Source organism: Oxyura jamaicensis, chromosome 26 (genome assembly GCF_011077185.1).
Source record: "Oxyura jamaicensis isolate SHBP4307 breed ruddy duck chromosome 26, BPBGC_Ojam_1.0, whole genome shotgun sequence".
Lineage (NCBI taxonomy): Eukaryota > Metazoa > Chordata > Aves > Anseriformes > Anatidae > Oxyura > Oxyura jamaicensis.
This window is the reverse complement of record NC_048918.1, coordinates 3,001,140-3,019,218: the sequence shown is the minus strand read 5'-3', so window position 1 is coordinate 3,019,218 and position 18,079 is coordinate 3,001,140.

Genomic DNA, 18,079 nt, shown 5'->3' with positions numbered 1-18,079 from the left:
TTGGTTGGAAATCAGACGACGGCACCCACGCTCCCCATCTGGAAGAAATCCACACCTTTGCCCAACTGCTTCCATCAGGTGGGAGACAACATTTATCGAGCAGATGTTCACTTCGGAAGAGTCAGGACCTTGCTGGCGTCGCTGAGCGCCGCGCAGCCGAGTATGCACTTCATTTAGGAAACGGGGCTTTCTTTTAGCAGAGCAATCCTCCGCTCTGCCTCTGATGGATTCACTGAGAAGAGCCCCTATTTATTTGTTTTACAAGCTCCTCTCCTACCTTTTTAAAAACTGTATGTAAAAACGCACGCTGCAGCTAGCTGACTGGCCACTGTGCAGCAGAGGTCACCTGCTGATGAGTCCTCCCCTGGGCTCTGGTTTCTTTTCACATTGCAGCCCCAGTATCGAGGTGTGAGGCAGGTCAGAAAAGTGTCAGATCAAGCTGCCTTGCTTTCCTTTAGGGCTGCCAGAGATGACTTCCACCTGAAGGTGACAAGGGTGCGTGCCCTGTGGCTGACGCAGTGCTGGCGTGTGTGTGTCCCGTGGATGTGGCTTTTGGAGGAGGCTCTGTCTTGGCGGTGGAAATTAGTGAAAAGCCAGTGGTCACTTGGGTTCGGATACCCGCTCTGAGCTCTGCTTATTTCTCCAGGTTGAGCTGGTGTCACCAGGAGGACACGGTGTCATCGAGGTCTTCCCTATTTCCAGGTGTGTGCTGGGCAAGGAAAAGCTTCCTGGGATGGAGAACAGTGGAGCGAATGGGAAGGCAAAAATCCTCTTTAGCCAAAAATCTGGCCAAGCCACCTGGTCAGACAGACACAACTTCCTCGAGGCCACGCTGAGCGTGGAGGTTTGCACTAAAAGACATGTCCTGCTTCTGCCTAGAACTGCTCTAAGGCGAGGATTATACCTCTCCTCTCGCCGCACCCCTGGGCCGCCACGGCAAATTCCTATCTATTTGCTTGGTGTTGAGACCACAGGGAAGCCAGCAAAATAGCCCGGCAGGAGCCACCGCTTAACTAAAGCTACCCGTTAAATAAAGCAGTCTTTAAAGGTTTAGCAAGGCTCTTCCCCCACCGGGTCTCCAGGGCTCGCTGTCGGTCCCCGGGGTGCGCTGCCTTGACGGGCAGCTCCGAGCGCCGGGCGCACAGGGCTGGCAGGCAGGATGGCGCTTTGGATCCTGCACCAAGTTCTGCCACCTGCCAAAAACGCTTCCCATTTCCGTTTTGTAAAGGCCCCGATATGTGTTTATTAAAAACAAAAGAGAGCAAATCAAAAAAAAAAAAAAGGATGGGAGGACTTTAGGATCTGATCTTTTTATGTGCTTACAACGAAGGACGTGTTATTGACTAATACAGCATCATGGGATAGGAGTAACCAGGGGCTTTACCTCGTTTTTATCCCCAACAGCCTCAGTGGGATCTAAACAGGTTTGTGCATCCAGCAGGGACGGCAGGGCTCCCAGGTCCCTTTCCCAGCTGCTGGAGGAGGACTTTGTATGTGGTTGCAGAGCACACAAAAGCCCTACGGACAGCTCCGGGTGGCAAGACGACAGCTCTGGGACAAGCCGTCCCCTCTTGTGCAACACTGCTTCCCCAGCAGAAAGTAGGGAGGTCGGTGCCAGCTTCCCAGCAGGCTGATCTTGAAATGGGAAGTGTTACCTAAAGGCATCGAGATGAGCAAACATTGGCCTCAACAACATCCTTTAGGTCAGCCTCAGGGGACTTATTGAGATGGCTCCTCCTCGCTCATCCTCCTCATCCTCCCTGCAGGCTTCCACTTAGCCCCTTTGGACCGGACCGTGGCACTGAAGAGAGCACAGGAGGGTGCAGAAAACAAAACCCCATCCGTCTCATCCCATCCTGGCTCGGGGAAGGAAGGATCTGGGCTGGAGCCCGTAAAGGGCCGGCCTGATTTCGGCAGGAGCCGCGCCGTCCGGCCGGGCTGCGGCGCGGGCCGCCCGCCAAGTCGCACATGTGGGATCGATTAGCCACAGTGGCTTAGAGGGGCTTCTCTCGCTGCCACTCACCTATCCGCCCGTGTGGCAGAGGGGATGGCAGGAAGGTTTTCACAGCTGGAATAAATTGCGGGGAGGAGGAGGAGGAGGGGTTTGGGAGAGACAAAAAACAACATTGAACTCAAGATGGAAGAAAGACAGTATTAGCGGAGGTAATGGAGAAAATATGTGCGTGTGTGTGCGAGAGAGGGTATTTTATTTACAGTCTGTTTGTTTGGTGTTGCCCACACACGGTGAAAGCTGGGCAGTGGCGGGGCTCCAAAATCCCAGCAGGCGCTTTGGCTTGGAGAGGTAAGGAGAAATAGAAAGAGGGGAAAAAAGAAGGGAAGAGGAAAATAAGGGCAGAAGGAGAAAGAGAGGGGGTTAGAAGAGGAAGCTATCAAGCAGTGGTTGTTTGGATGGGGAAGCCATTTGGGGGATTGGGCAGCCTATGCCCCTGCTTGTGGCAGAGATGGCTGGATGGGGACATCCCTGGGCAATCCCTTGTCCCCTCCAGCACACTCTTGTGGTTGGCAAGGCCTTCCTCGAGGAATTTCAGTGCATAAAGGGACTACCTTTCCTCTCTGTGCTGAGCCAACCACAGGGTGCCTCACCAGCATCGTTGCCTGCCCACGAGCACAAGTCCAGGGCTCCTTCCCAAGCCCTCTCCATCCGCTCCCTGCTGACAGTGCCACAGCCTTTGGATTGCTGCCCCTGCCTGCCCAGCCGTCCTTTCCAAACCCAGACCACCACACTTCGGGCACCACAAGCCGCCCACCAGCTCCCACCAGGACCCCTGGCACCAACCCTGGAAGAGCAAATGGGTGTTTGGTAGCAGTGCCAAGGCAGCCGGCACTGACCCCTCTGCACATCCCCGGGCAGGGCTACGACAACCCAGAACTCCCCAGCGAAAGGTTTTATTCCCCACCCTTCCCCCCCCTCCCCATCTCATGAAATATTGGAATTAATATAATAACACATCTTAATAATATTATCCCTTGTCGAGTCCATAAAAGTCCCCTCTTGCATTGCGGCATTTGAGAGACTATTAAGTTTTAAGGCCACGACACCTCCATGAAGGAGAGAAGTCATTTCCTTTTTTTTTCTCTCTTTCGAGGGTGCTGGGGTTTATGGGGCCGTCAGCGGCAGGGATTGACAAGGCTCCTGTGTGGCAGCACGTGGCTCACTGCGGTGACAGGGACTTGGCGTGTCCCCAAGGAAGGGCCTGGCAATAGCATTGGCATGGAGTGAGTGATGCATTTTTCTTGGCACTTGGTTCTTCCCAGTTCCTGGGCTTGCTTGCAGAGGCGGGTGTTTAGGGGAAAACCAGGCAACTGCTTTGACATAGAACAGGGTGAGGATCTGGGATGAAACAGGCTTGAGTTCCTCTTGTGCATTACTATCCCTTTACACATCCGAGCATCCGAACGTCTGAGCACAAAGCAACCAGAGAAATGCAACACTCTTTGCTCCGGGTTTTTTTGGTTTTTATTCTGAGGACTCTCTCTAGCAGGACAGGCAGGAAAGTGACAAAAGTGACACTGCTGTCCTGCACTGCGAGGGAGAGCAGAATAACGCCCTCCTCATGCCAACAGTCCTGCGTGGGCTGGGCTAAGTGACCTTGTCCTCGGGGAAGTTTGGTGCACAGGGAGAGGTTGCAGAGCCAGGGGGAGCCGGGAGAAATTTGCTTTTTGCAAAACTTGGTACAGAAGTGACTTGAGTGTTCAGTCCCCCAAATCTGTAAGGAATTTGGGTAAGGTCAGGTCAGTGCTGCTGGCTATGGCTTGGGGACCTGCTGGAGTCCAGTTGCTGGCTGCTCAGCAATGCAGCACGTAGCCGAGCAGGACAGAGGTCTGGTTGACGGGGGCCACTCACAAGCAGGCACTTCAGCATGTGCACGGTCTCGCTGACAAGTGGATACCTCTGTTTACGCAGCCTGGAGTTGCATTTGGCTTCGATTTAGCAAGGCACTTTGTCTTAAGTGCTTCGCTAAAGCAGGGATGGGCTTCACCCTGCTCTCCGCGTTAAGCAGGTGCTTACGCGCTTTCCTGAAATGAAGGCACAGAAACCGCAGGGGCTGCAGAGCAAACGCAGGCACCCAGTGCTGGGTGCAGCCCCAGGACAAGAGGTGCCATCGGGAAATTCAGCGTTTGGCAGAGAAATGGGTGCAGTGACTGCACACAGCGCAGCCTGGAGTCCCGTCTGCTGAGAGCAAATGGGAAGAATACAAGAGGGGGGATGCGCAGCCTCCTTCCCCTTCTATTCCTGCCCACCCTGAGTAAAACAGCACGAGGGTAAAAACGCAAAACTCTGATCCTGCTCTTGCAGAGGGCAGTGCAGGAGCTGTTGGTGACAGTGGCGGGGACACAAAGCTGGCTTGTGGTAACTGGGGTAGCAAGGGGCACTCAGACCCTGTGTGCCAGGAGAGGAAAGGTTTTGAGGAGCTTTTGGTTAATAATGTGGTCACATTTGGGGGCTTCCTTCACCATCTCTATGTGCTGTAAGACTTTCAGGGAAAGAGATGCAAAGGCTCACAGCCCAAACATGACAGCACGGTGGGAAGACAGGAAGACCTCCCCTGGAAGGTGAAGCAGATAAAAAGCAAAGTGAAACTCGCACATCAGTGATAACAGTCCCTTGGTGAGTGAAAGCAAGAGAAAAACCAAAGCAAATGATGAAAGAAAAGGAGAATGTGAAGATTTCTGCCCTCTTACCAAGACTATTGTTACCAACACTGCTCCTAAGGTAGAACCAGAGCACTATTTACTCCAGATTTCTGCCTGCACTGAAGCCAGCAGGGCTGTCTGTGATTTACCACGATGTCCAGGTGCCCCTCTGTGCAGTATTTCACCTGTCCTCTCCTCGGCTGCTCCCCCAGCCCGTGCTGTGCAAGGGGCTCAGCATCAGCACCGGGATCCCAGCATCTCAGTTCCCTCACTTTTGCTTGCTGTGGTGCCAAAGAAAGATCTCATGATAAATGCTCCTTTTTTTTTTCCTAAAGTGTAATTTCACCAAGATTCAGCTTTACAGGAAAACCTCCACCTTCACTAAGAAACAAATAAAACATCCTTCTGATTGCCAAGAGTGGTTTGAGAATGTGACCACTGCAGGCTCAAAGAAACAGAAGGCCAATTAAAAAAAAAACACCCTTTCACATTTATTACTATGTAAAATCTGATGCTCTTTAGGGCAATCTCATGATTATGAAGGGGTCAGGGGAGCTGATTTATGATTAGAGAGCTCTTGGCATCGGCAATATTGTATATGTTTTAATTTTGAACCTTAATAATCCATCCAATATGCAGCACTTGATCATGACACTCATTTCTCACATATAATTTTCCAAGACTCTACGCATCCACCTTCACCTCCTCTCTAACATCCACACCCGCCCGCGCCGCACCAAGTAGCTGTAAAACCCTTTCCCTGCGCCAAAGTCAAACGCAATCCAACTTTTCCCTTTCCACTCGACCCTCCAGACATGGCCCCGCAGGATTTCGTCCCGTCCCACCGCCCGGAGAGCCGCAGCGCAGAAGCAGCCGCTGCTGTCATGACGTGGACACCAAGGGAAGGGAAATCCTGGCTTTTCTCTGCATTTTTTTTTTGGTGAATTCTCCTGCAAAGGTAAAAGAAATGCTGATTTTTTTTTCTAAAATCTGACATTTGGAAATGATCCGTCTCTGGTCATGGGTGCCCACTGCAAGGCGCCTTGTGCCTCACACACAGCACCGGGCACTGCTGTGAGCATCGATCAGGGCTGGCGGACAAACGTGGGCTTCAAAAGTCCCCCCTGCCTGGAAACCTTGGTCGGTGATGACCGAGGGGGGTGATGCTCTGGATGGAGGAGGTTGGAAGGTTGTCCTGCTCTGTTTCTCCAGGATTCCCTTACAGACAAACCCAAGCTGCCACTTCCCTGCCCAGGATGCCCTCCTCGCCTCCGTGGCCGTCTCCGTCTCCTTCCCCTGTTCGAGGTGTTTATTTAATTGTTTTCCCCGCTCCTCGGTGGCAGCGCTTCCCTGCCATTAAACCCTGCCATCCGCGTTCTGACTGTGTAATTTAAAGCTATAGTTAAATTATGACTTCTCTGAACCTGTTGTGGCACTGACGCATAACCCTAATTAAATGATCACATCCATTCTAAAGCCAGTCTTTTCTCCCCTCAAACGTTAATTACAACATAAGAGGCTTTAATGGCTCGCCTCACCTCCAGCTCCTCGAAAGAAAGGTCATGCGATTAATTTTCGTCATTAATCTTTTCCCAATGTGGACATTGTGCTGTCACTGGAGCCTATTAAACCCCCTTTGTCCCCCTCCCCTTCTTCTCCCTTCTCCCCCCTTCTTTCCTCCCCCCAGCCCTAAGTGAATGAGAGAACAAAAATATTTGAGCTCCACTTTGGCTCTGGTGCTTCCTTGGGGTGAGCAGGGCTGGGGACGGTGGCTGGGAGATGTCCCATGTCTCGTGTCCCATGTCCCACATCCCATGTCCCATGTCCCACATCCCGTGTCCCATGTCCTAATCCCATGTCCCACATCCCCATCCCACCACCGACGTGAGAGCAGGCAGAGGGCACGGATGCTGCTGCACTGCACGGGGGTGGTGGTGACCCCCTTGAGAGCTGCAGAGGGCCTTGGGGTGGCATCAGGACAGCAAGGCCACCTCCTTGGTGGCAGAGGCTGCTGAGATTTTGGGGCAACTGCAGGACAGCTCCGGCTGGTGAAGCACCAGGACCCTGCCTGGATCGCGGTGCCGCATCCACCCCTCGCTGCGGGGCCTGTCTCAAGGCCCCCATTTTTTTCCCCTTTCCAGAGGAAATGGGCATTTTTCTAAACTCCACAAAATCGCCTTCAGTGACTTAATCCCCCCCGAACCTCGGAGCAGGTCTTATTTCACCCTGCCCATCTCGCCTGAACGGGGAGAGATGGGCGGGAGCGGGGCGTGTGGGGAGCGGAGCGCACGTTTTGCTAATTTGCAGTATTGTTTCAGCTGAAACGGAGGCCCGGATAATTCCCTTTTTATGCGGGGTGACGTAACCGGGGAACAAGTCGCTGCACGGTGGGGGCTGGCAGCGAACACGGCACCGTTGGAAATGGCTGCTTTAGGCAAAAAAAAAAAAAAAAAAGAAAAAGAAAAAAAAAAGAAAAAAAAAACACCCCGGGATCCGGCGGCGGCGGCCGAGCCCGAGCAGCGCCGTGTCCCCGGGCTGGCGACGTGCCCCACTTTGGAGGGGCTGCGAGCTCCTGACGGGGCTGACCCACTTCCCAGCCCTCCCTCCAGCTCGCTGACATCCTTTCTGCCTATTCCCAAGGACGAGGACTCATGGGGGAAAATCCTGGAGTATTTTAATAAAGAGGAGACAGATGGTAGTCACCTCGCTGGGTAAATATGTTCGTGGAAGTGGTCCAACGCTGCGGCGATGAAAATAGAACACGAGAGACGAGATGATCCTGTTTTGACCAGGAGCCCTCCTTCAGCGCACCGCTGCTGGCTCCTTCGTGCCCTCGAGGGTCTTCCAGGCTTTAGACAGCTGCTGGAGCACGTGCAGGGTCCACAGCCCTCTCCCACCAAAGGCAGGCGCTCGCAGCCCAGGCTGCTGCTGCTGCTGCACCTCGCCCACGGGTCCCGAGCTCTTTCCCTGCTCTGCCCTGTGCCTAATTCCTGCCCAGGGTGCGTGAAGAGAGGAAACTCGATGTGCTTTGGATAGAGGATTTGCTGGTAGCGAGGGCAGGGCAAAGAGCTGCGAGTTTGGGAATTTGGCTGAGAGTTCCTTGAGGGCACAGGGGCTGGGTGCTGAGCCTGCCCAGGGTGTCTGCGGGTCGCAGCCACAAATAAAAAAATCCTGCTCTTTGGGAGCCCTTCAGGCTCCTTCCCATGGGCACTGAGGATGGTAAAATTCCCAGAAACGGGTGGTGAATAGTATTGGGGATGAGCAGACACGGTGATACGCATCCCTGCGTGGCACGGGGCCAACTGCAGGCTCAGGAACTGAGGGCAGGGGCTGCAACCGCAGCACCCGATCTGGGGCGAAGGACTCCAGTTCTGCAGAGATCAGACCCGGGCTGATTCTCTCCCACGGCCCTTCTCACCTTGGACAATGCTAAGTGGCTTGATAAGAGCGCAGCAGGCAAAAACTGATCCCTGCACGAGCCTCAGTTACTACAGTAATAGTTAATCCATTCCTAACAACCACTTCATGGTTAGAAAACAAGCAGCTGATGGCTATAAGCCTTGCCATGGTCTCCTGACACGGGACACAGGAGCACTGCAGGGACTGTCCATGGACAATGCTGAATTTCAGAGCAGCTATAGACCACAACTGCAGTCTCCATACAAAGATGTGGGAAAAAAAATGGATTTCACCCCATGCTGGTTTTTGGTTGCGGATTCTCTCCACGCGTTTTTCTGGGGAAAGGGTTGGGGACGTGGCAGCAAGCACAAGTCCTCCTCTGGGACCTGCAGCAACCAGGGACGTGGCCCATGGGGGGGCTGGTGCTGGTCCAAGGGCTGGACCTGAGCCGGGCGACATGGGTGTGATTTTGCTTGGCAAGTGCTCACCCCAAAAATACAGGTGGAGGCACCTCAGGAAGGCTGGGCGACTTCAGGTTAGCTCGAGGGAAGAATTTCTGGTCTCTGTGTGGGGGCGTTCCTTGCCCCCCTTAACCAGCCAGCAAGGGGAAAAGCAAAATCCCTCCAAAGATATCCAAGACTGCAGATTTTTTTCATGAAATTAATGCCTGAGTCGCTATCAAGAGTTGGGACAAATTTCTTTGTGGCTGGGCAAAACTAGCGAGCTGAACCGAAGGGAGATAGAGCAAGAGCGGGGCACTGCTCGCCTTCCTGACAGCAATACCGACAGCCCAGGGGGGCTGCGCTGGCCCTGGGGCTCTCTGCCAGCAGCAGAAATTGCTGCTCCCCTCGATCTTTGTGCCGTGAGACTCGTGTCCCTCCTCTTCTGCACAGATGGGTTTGCCCCTGTAAAATCCACATCAGGATTTCTGGCACCCCAGGTGCTGAGCGGGCTCCGCTCCTTGCAGTTCAGATGATCATAACGGGTCTTCCCGGCTCTAAAAGCCAGCGGCTGTGAACGTTCAGCCTGGTGATGGGTCTGGGACTGGTTTCCAGCCCCTCCAGGAGCAGCGGTGCAGGATCCGACCCGGTTCCGGAGGGAGCGGTGGGACCCACGCGCAGCTCGGAGTCTCTGCAGACATTTAGGAACAATATTCGGGCTCATCTCTAAACAGCAACCAAACTCTGGGGACAAAGGCAGGCAGCGGGGAGTCGTGACATTTATTTTGTGTTTTCTACCCAAAAAAAAAAACAAAAACAAAAACACACCTTGACCTGAAACGTGGGCAGCAGCTGGCAGCACATCGAGGAACGCCACAATGAAAGCAAGCTGCTGTGGCGGGGATGCCGATACCTGCCGCGGCTCCTGCCAAAACCTCGCCGCACCCGAGGTGGTGGCAAAGCCCCGCTCGCTGCTCACCGCCTGCCAGGAGCCCGCCCCAGCCCGGACACCCGGCTTTTTTTTTTTTTTTTTTTCTCTTTGTCCCAAGGACGTTGGGGACATCACGTCCGCAGTGCTCTGTGTAGCAGGATAATAATAATTAATAACCATTAGCAACAATAAGGATAATACCAGTGCCAGGCCGGACTGACTGTGCAGAAGAGACACTTTTTTTTTCCCCCTCACTTTAATGAAAACAATGATTTGACTTTGAAGAAAGTGACTTTTTTTTTTTTTTTAAGTGAAAGCTGAATCCGCTCCCCTGCCCCCCCGCACACTCCTTCTTCGCCCCCTCCCCCCTTTTTTTTTTTTTTTTTTTTTTTAACTCTCCTTTTTTCTTTTTCTTTTAATACTCCGCGTTCTATCATGCAAATCCCCTTTCAAATTATGAGAGTATTAGAGCCATCAGCGGTAATGTCACCGCCACAAAATGAGAGCAGGGACTTAAGCACCTAACGAACAATGAAATGTGCGAGCCCTGGGACAGGACAATTAAGAACTGGGCTTAGCCAGCCAGGGAAATTTATTGCTATCAAATCCATATTTCTATTTTCCCCCTGAACAGTAACCTATTTGAATATGATTAAAGGGTTTCATTAGAGCCGAGAGAAAGGCCCGTGTCCCGCCGTTCCCTGTGAGCTCACAAACACGCGCTCTGCAGACCGCGCTTTGGGGAGGAGGGGGCCGGGACGGAGGGGAGGAAGGAGGGCAGGCCAGTATGGGATGGGATGGATGCCCCGGGGTCACCGGCCCCGCGGAGGGACGAGGATGCTCGCCAGGAGCTGGGTGGCTGGCATGGGCCCTTTGCAAGAGCAGCAGCACCCGCAGCGAGCTCCGGCTGTGCCGTCAGAGCCCCAGAGGGGATGGAGAGGCGGCGAGGTGGTGGCAGCCCCGGTGTCCCTGGTGTGAGGCATGGAAGGCAAGGAAGGGGCTGTGGGGCAGGCAGGAGATGGCAACCAATGCTCCCCATCTGGGCCCGGACTCCCAGGGTGCTGCCAGACAGGGGCACGGCAGGGGGATGGCAGAGGAGTGACCGCAGCCCTCATCTGGGGGCAGGCACTGAGCTGTGCCCGTTCCCGTGGGTGCATGCGGCCCCAGCCACTGGGTGACTCGGGGAGGGGGCTGCAGGTGGAACCCCCTTCCTCCCTCCCCAGCCCTGTCCCAGCAACATTTGAGAATGGAGAGAGAGGGGAACAAGGCAAGGAGGGTCCTGGAACCCCAAATTGTTTCACGGTTGTTTCTCCATCGCTCAGAGGGGGGTGTTAGCATCCTAACAACCCACGTCCCGATGTAAATCCCAAAGCGCGCAGCCCCAGGAGTGCTGCAGCCCGAAGCACCTGTCCTGCCCTTCGGCTGCAGTCGGCAGTGGAGTCCTTCCAGCACCTCAGACCTTCCACACTCCTAATATTCACGCTTTTCACCAACGAGAGAAGCCTTATCCCCTGCCACACTATTTATTTACTCCCTATTCCCACCCTGCAGTGCATTTATCACAGGAGCCAAGTCCCACTTGGCGAGATCTTTTTTTTTCAGCCAAGCAGCTTTTGCTGACATTTGCAAGCTCCATGGAGCCGATCTCTTTTTGCACCTCTGCTTTCGGCCCTGCTGCAGAAACCACGGCACCGCCGCAGGGAGTGAGCGGCCAGGACGGGTGGAGGTGAGATGGAGCAAGCAGAGGAGAAAGGGTGCGGGGTACAGCACCACCTTCAGCTTAGCAAATCTGGGAGATAAAGCACAAAACTTTTAGAGATGAGGAAAGAAAGAGATTCGGTCTATCCCCTTGCGTCCCAGCTCGGATCATTCCATACTGTGATGCGTGGCATGCCACCTCCCTTCCCCACACCCCAATATCCCTCCCTGTAGGACCTGGGGCTGGTACCGCTGATATCCCAGCCTCGCAGCCCCACTGCCCGGTCCTGGTCAGCCGGACACGTCCGACCCCAATGGGACAGACAGTGGGGGGCTCAGCTCACCCCGGTGAACCCCTGGGAAAGGGGGTGTCACATCCCAGCTCCCTGAAATACCCCATGACCGCTGGAAATTGCCCAGCCCTGGCATTCTCTCCCACCCATGCACAGGGGTGCGGGATGCCCTGGTGCTGCTGTAGCTGAGTTTCTTCCCCAGCAGATGCTACCAATTTTTCTTTGCCGTTGATGTCTTGTTTGCAATTACTCCAGAAAGTGACAACAGTACAAGAGTCTGTGATGCTATTTCGCTCTTGTAATTTCTGCCAGGGACTGGCCCGTGAGAGTGCATCTCCCACCTCTCCAAGGCTCTTTCTCCCAGGTCACTGTTTTGCCAAGGCACCCCAAAATCCCCGGCTGCCTCCTTGCCCTGTGCCTGGAGGGCTGTCAGCTTAACACATCGGCATCTCCTTTCGGACTGCTGAGTGATCTGAACTGCCAGCATCACTTTCCATCTGTTTACATCATGTGCTTCGAAAAGTGCAGAGAGGATTCAAGCTCCAATTTTAATTTTTCTCTCTTTCTGTTGGAGCAAATACGGATTGATTTCTCCCTGGTACTTCTCACCCCAGCTCCCTGCGTGTGCCCATCCCGGTGGGTGCCGGAGCCAGGGCTGGCATGAGCGGACGGCCCTGGGTGCTTGTTTGGATCATCCCGGAGGAGCCCTGGCATGCAGGGATGTGTCCCCCTGTCCTCACCAAGGTGTCCCTGTGCTGCTGTCCCGGGGTCCCCCTCCTCTATCCCAGGGGTGCCGTGAGATTGGAAAGTTCAGGAGACGCCGCTGATGTCCCCAGCGAGAGGGGGCTGTGGGTGGCACTGGGGGGGATATGGGGGGTACCCGGCCTGGGTGGGGGCCTCTTGTGTATTCTGCAGGGTTCGGTGTGAAAAATTTCCTCGATGGTCGGGGAAAACATCGGTACCCAGGCTGCTGCTCAGGAGGGTGGCTAAGCCCCATTCGTCAACGGGACTTCGGACATGCTTAAGCTAAGCACGCGTCTGAACACCTCCTGGAACAGATGCCAACACCAATAACGAGAGCATCTCCCGGTGCTTTCAGAACCGCAGCCTTTCAGGCTACGCACAACCCCCCAAAAACCCGCTGTCCCCAGCGTGCCCAGCCCCGAGGACGCAGCACAGCATTTCCCACGGGGGACCCACCGCCAACCCGCTCGGTGCCGGATCCACGGCGGCGCCTTCCTCCCGCACCCACCCGCCGGAGCACGCTGCTCTGTAATTACAGCTCCGCCACCAGCTCGCCCCGTGCCGTGCCGGCCAGCCCCGACGGGTGCTGGGCATCAAAGGGGGGGAGCTGGCAGAGCCGTGGCCCCCCCGGGACCCACCGGCAGCTTTGTTCCCGACAAGTCGGGGCCCTCCTACCGCCGCCTCCATGCCCACCCCCACCCCGGTGAGGCATCACAGCTCCTAACGAAACGGAACTGCTGCCAGATGAAATATATTACTATTAAATACTTAATTCTTCTAGTGAGCGGAGAGCAGCCAGTATGAATACGATTATTAAAGAAAATTACTTTGGCTGATCAGATATTTCTGCATACTAATTTCTGACCCTTCTTTCCTCTCTGCTTGCTTCTCATCCCTTAGAGACCAGGACAGATAAAATTCCATCACAAATAGCTGATTACTGGGGCTTGCATTAAAATCAAATTTTTTTTCCTCTCGGCGCTAATGTCCTTGCCTAAAGTAGAGGCAGCAGCTGTCAAGAAAAAAAAAAAAAAAAGAAAAAGAAAAAAAAACGCCTGGAGATTGGTCTAGATCTGAATATCCCTGAACTTTGAGGCTGCTGGTGTTACCATCTGGATTCAGATTTGGAAGTTGTCTCTCCAGCCAGCCAGGCAGGGCTTGTGCAGCGGGGCCTGGAGGAGGCTGGCTGAGGCTGGCGGGTGGCATGCTGCAGGATCCGTCCCTCCCTGCTGCCCTGCCCTGCTCCTGATTCTGCTCCTGCTCCATCCCTGTGCTCCCCCCAGCCCTCTTCAGCCAAGGTTTGCAGTTCCCAGTGAAGAAGGCAGAGGTTCCACCACACTGATAGAAGCAGGTGGATTGAACGGGGCAGGCAATAGGGAAAGTACAGACGGGGGTGTTGAGCGCTGCATGGCATCACCCCTCTTCCTGCTTCCCATTCGGGCAGACAGAGGCAGGGCCAACACAAAACCCCCTCTCCCTGCTGAGCCCGACCAAATTCTGGAGTTTCTTTGCCTCCCATCGCCCACCACCCAGGCCATGGTCAACCTGTCACAGCGCGAGGATGCCACGGAAAATAATTCGCTCCTGTCTCATCCCATCCCCACCATCACCACCGCCGCCTCCCCCTGCTAACGTACCCAACCTGGAAGCCTCCAATTTACCTGCTTTTAAATAAAGACACTTGTAAAGGTGTCACGGCGCTGAAGCCCTAATTACAGCCTGAGCATGTTAATTCTCGGCTCCAGCTCTGCCAGCGCCTGTCTCAATGGGGGATCCTGTCTGCCCCCTTCCTCTCCCCCTGCCTCGGGGACGTGCACGAGGCAGTGGGAAGGGAGGGAGCGAAGGGGACGGGGGGTTCAAAGCTCAGCTCTGCAGCCTCCAGAGCCTGCTGGAAAGGAATCCCTTCGGGAGGCAAAGCCCATCAGGTCTGGTTTTTGTGTCTGACCACTGTATTTGCTACCGGGCATGTGGCCTCGTGCTGGAAAAGGGAAAAGGGAAAATCCCTTTGCAGAGGTGGTGCGTCCTCCTCTGCTTCCCAGCAGCCCCAACGCAAGGCCTGGGGCCGTGCCCGGCTTCGGGCACCATCTGGGAGCCCCCGGTCTGCCACGCACAGCCGGCCCAGGGATGTGTGCACAAGGACGAGGAATGTTTGTTTTTCCTTATTGACTTTCTCCGAATAAACGCAGGGCAGGCAGAAAGGGGCTCCGGCTGCAGCTGTTTACCAAGTGTTTGTGATAAAAAGCCTTCTCCATAGGAACAGGTGGCAGCGGGACTGTCCCCAGGAAGCACCGAGAGGGGCCTCTGCCACAGCTAGCGACTTAGGGCGAAGGAGAAAATGTATTTTGTACACGGCCCTGGGTGAAGCCAGGCACCGGGTTACATCCCAGGGAGATCAGAGTCAGGTTCTTGTGCTGAATATTGCTGGGGACACGCGATGGCCCAGGGGAGCTGTGCCTGGGCAGGGGGAGCCCTGCTGCGCCATGGCCCCGTGTGTCACCGTGCTGCAGGGCTCTCTCCTTTTGCACATTTTTCCCCTTTAATCTCACCCAAGTCCCTGTGAGCCCTCCTCTGAGGGGATTTCCCTGGGTGAAGGGATCAGTCCCGAAGCATGAGTTCACACGGAAGCCTGAAGAAAGAGGAAAGGATTGGCAATGGGGTTGCTGCTGTGGTCTGTGCAGTGTCACAGGCACCATGCGCTCCAAGATGCACACACATGAAGAGATAGCCCTGCTCTGCTCTCAGCACCCTCAAACCATGGCCAGTCCTGGAAAATGGGCACAGGTAGCTCACACAAGCACCTTTCCCTACCCAGCCCTCTGTGATCCTGGCCATGGTGCATGCCGTGCCGTGCCGTGCCATGTCCCCATCCTCAACAGGGCACCTGGCACGTGGCTGGGCTCTCTGAGATTTGCGCAGTCCCGTGAGCAGGAACACCGGGTTGAGGGTTAACCAGTGCTGGATTCAGCTGCAGCAACACAGGATTTTTTGGTTTTGTGAACGCAGGATTTGGACTTCAGTGGGACAGGCAGAGGGCTCGCTCCTCGCTGCTGACCGGAGCTGATATAGCGGGGTGCTGCGACGAGGTACCAGCTCATGGATCCTAACAGCTCAGCTAGCTGAGCTTGGGAAAAGCTGACCCAAGCAGCTCCATCACAAAATTAGCCCTGCCACTAATGGCCCAGCAGGAATCCTTTTTCCTTCCTTGCATGCAGACACATCCATCCTCCTCCACGCTGCCTGGCATGGGGCGAGCAGGGCTGGCAGGAGCCCTGCACCGTTCCGGCCGCCCCCAGCCCCAGCTGAGCACCTAAAAATCCCTCGGCAGCACCGTGCCGGTTTATCTTCTCATCACACAAGCCTAATCTTCATCTACAACAATTACAGGTGCATTTAAACCCCAACACGTGAGATTTAGGATGCCTGACGGTGCTGCAGTTGCTTACAGAGCTTGGCAGGGTTTGTATCCGCGTGCTGGCTCAGTTTCTTCCGCAGTCTCTCTGAATGCTCATCCGCCAAACCTAAGCACGTGCTGCCATGAAAAAGCACTGCCTTTTATCACTGTGCTGATAAGAGACCCAGAGAGATGCGTTTCCACACCTGGCCCTAGCCAATCGATATTTTATCTATCGTTTCCTCTATTAGGTACTGCGCGGAGGAATGTCACAGCAGCCCCGTGCTCCTTTCCCCGGCTGTGCCGGGCAGGGGACGGCGCCGTGGGGGCATTGGGAGCATTGGGGACCTCTGTAGGGAAACACCTCGGAGCTCTGGTTCATGGCAGCATCGAGTCCTTCGGATGAGTGGAAGAAGTGCCCTGCCCGGGATGGTGGAGGAATCCCAAAGGGTTGTGCAGGAGACTGGGAAGGGAAATGGGACAGGAGAAAAAAAGCTGCTTTTTCCTTCCTCTCAGAGGAAAGGAGAGGGAAGCCTGGCTCTGAGGCAGCACGGGCAGCTTTGTCCTGCCTGGGCTGGGCCCTGCTGGAGAGGTAGAGGGAAAAAAGGGGAATAAAAGGGAACGGGGGAAGGGGTGGGAGAGCGCCAAAGACAGATCTGGAGGATATTGGCAGCACTCGGCAAAAGACGCCCAACCTGGGCAGCTGACTAACTGGGCATTTGGAGGAGGAGAAGTCTCAGGAGCAAAAAAATCCCAACCCAGGAATTTTTCAGCATCTCCTTACAGATTTCACCCCCTCATGTGCACCCTTTTTTTCCCCTCTGACAACCAGCAGCGTTTCCCCCATTAACTCTTTGCAGCCGGAGGGACGGTCGGTGCGTCTCCCACCTGGCACCGTCTCCGACACTGAATTATCCTCCTTCCCGTCACAGCGCTCAGCTGCCACGCGCATTTCGCTGGCTGCAGCAGCAGGTTCCTCCGGACCCAGAAATGTCACTCCGGGTGTGACGGATTTCAGGCTGCGTCCCCGTGCAAAGGGCCGCCTGCCACAGGCTGGGCTCCCATCTGAATCTGCGTTTTCCTGAACTGATCCCTTTTCACTGATTTATTCCCCGTTGGAGCCAGGAGAAAAAGGTCTGGAGAGGTTGCAACGCTTTTCTTTCGTTGTGCTGTGAGGGGAAAAGGTGAATTCCCAAACTTCTCTCCAGACGCTAAATCTAGCTGGGAAATGCTATATATATATATATATATATTCTTTTGCTTAGGAAAAAAAAAAAAAAAAGAAGAGAGCTAAGATAATAATAAAAAATTTGCTTGCATTTTTATGTGCCTTTGAGTGCACAAACATGAGAAACAGCCCCTTGCTGAAAAGATGTTTTGTCACTTAGGAAAGCAGACAGGGTTTATTTGTATTTTTCTGACAAACTGCTGAAAACCTAGAGATTTCACTTTCTGTTCTGGCAGAAACTCCTGCTAAAACCTAAAAGTCACTTTCCAGCCGGGGGTGGGGTGGGAGGGAAAAGAGGATGGGCGAAAGCTCGTCTGCGGCACGAGGAGCCCCGTGGCTGCCTGGGCGCTCTGGGGGCTGCCAGCCCCGGCACGGGGGGACCCCGGCGGTGACCTTTTTAGGGCCCCCTCCCCGTGCCCCCACGCTGGTGGAGGTTTCAGCCTGTCACCTGCTTCCCTGCCAGGCAGCAGGGCTGTTAACTTCTGCTGACACGGGCACGGAGCAGCCCCTCCCCGTCCTTGATAACTCATGGCAGCAACACTTGCACAAATCTTTAATTGTTTAGTTTAAAGAATTGTGTTTTGACCGCAAGGGGATTTTGGCTGGAGCTCAAGAACTGATAATGATATTTTGCTGCCAAGACGTCTTCTTGGCTCTGCCTGTGTTAATGTTCACTTACAAGAAGCTCCAATTAACTGCATCAGCTCTCACAGAGAGAGAGCAAGCGTAAGTGGGAGAGATTATGTCTTTTCCTGAAAGAAAGAGGGGAAGAAAGAGAGCAAGAAAAAGAGAGAAAGAAAGCAAAGCCAAGCACTCCATGCCACCAGCCTCGAAGCAGCACTGAGCCTGTGGCAGATGACTTCCAAGGTGCTGGTCCAGGCAGCCCCAGCTCCGACCCAGCCGGAGCCGCCTCCATCCATCGGCTCCGTCTCCCTTCGGAAGCTGGCGCGGGGCAAGGGGCAAGGCAGGGAAAGCCCTAGTGAGGCAGGTCTGGAGATGGGGGGCGTTCACACCCGGGGACCCCAAGTTTCTCCCCCCCATCCCCACTTGTGGGTGAGAGAAGTGAGGATATAAAACTGGAGTGTGCCGGGTCCTCACTGCTCCCTCCAGCCTCGGATCCGGGGAGCATCATGGAGCCGTCATCCCTCCTCCATCCTGGACACTCGGGTCAGCTTTGCCCACTACTTTCTCCAGTCTCATATAGGGAGATAACGACCTCTGGAGACACACTTTTTGCCACGTCTGAGCAGAGACCAAACAGAGAAGCTGAGCAGCAGGGAGGGGGGTTTACACCACGCA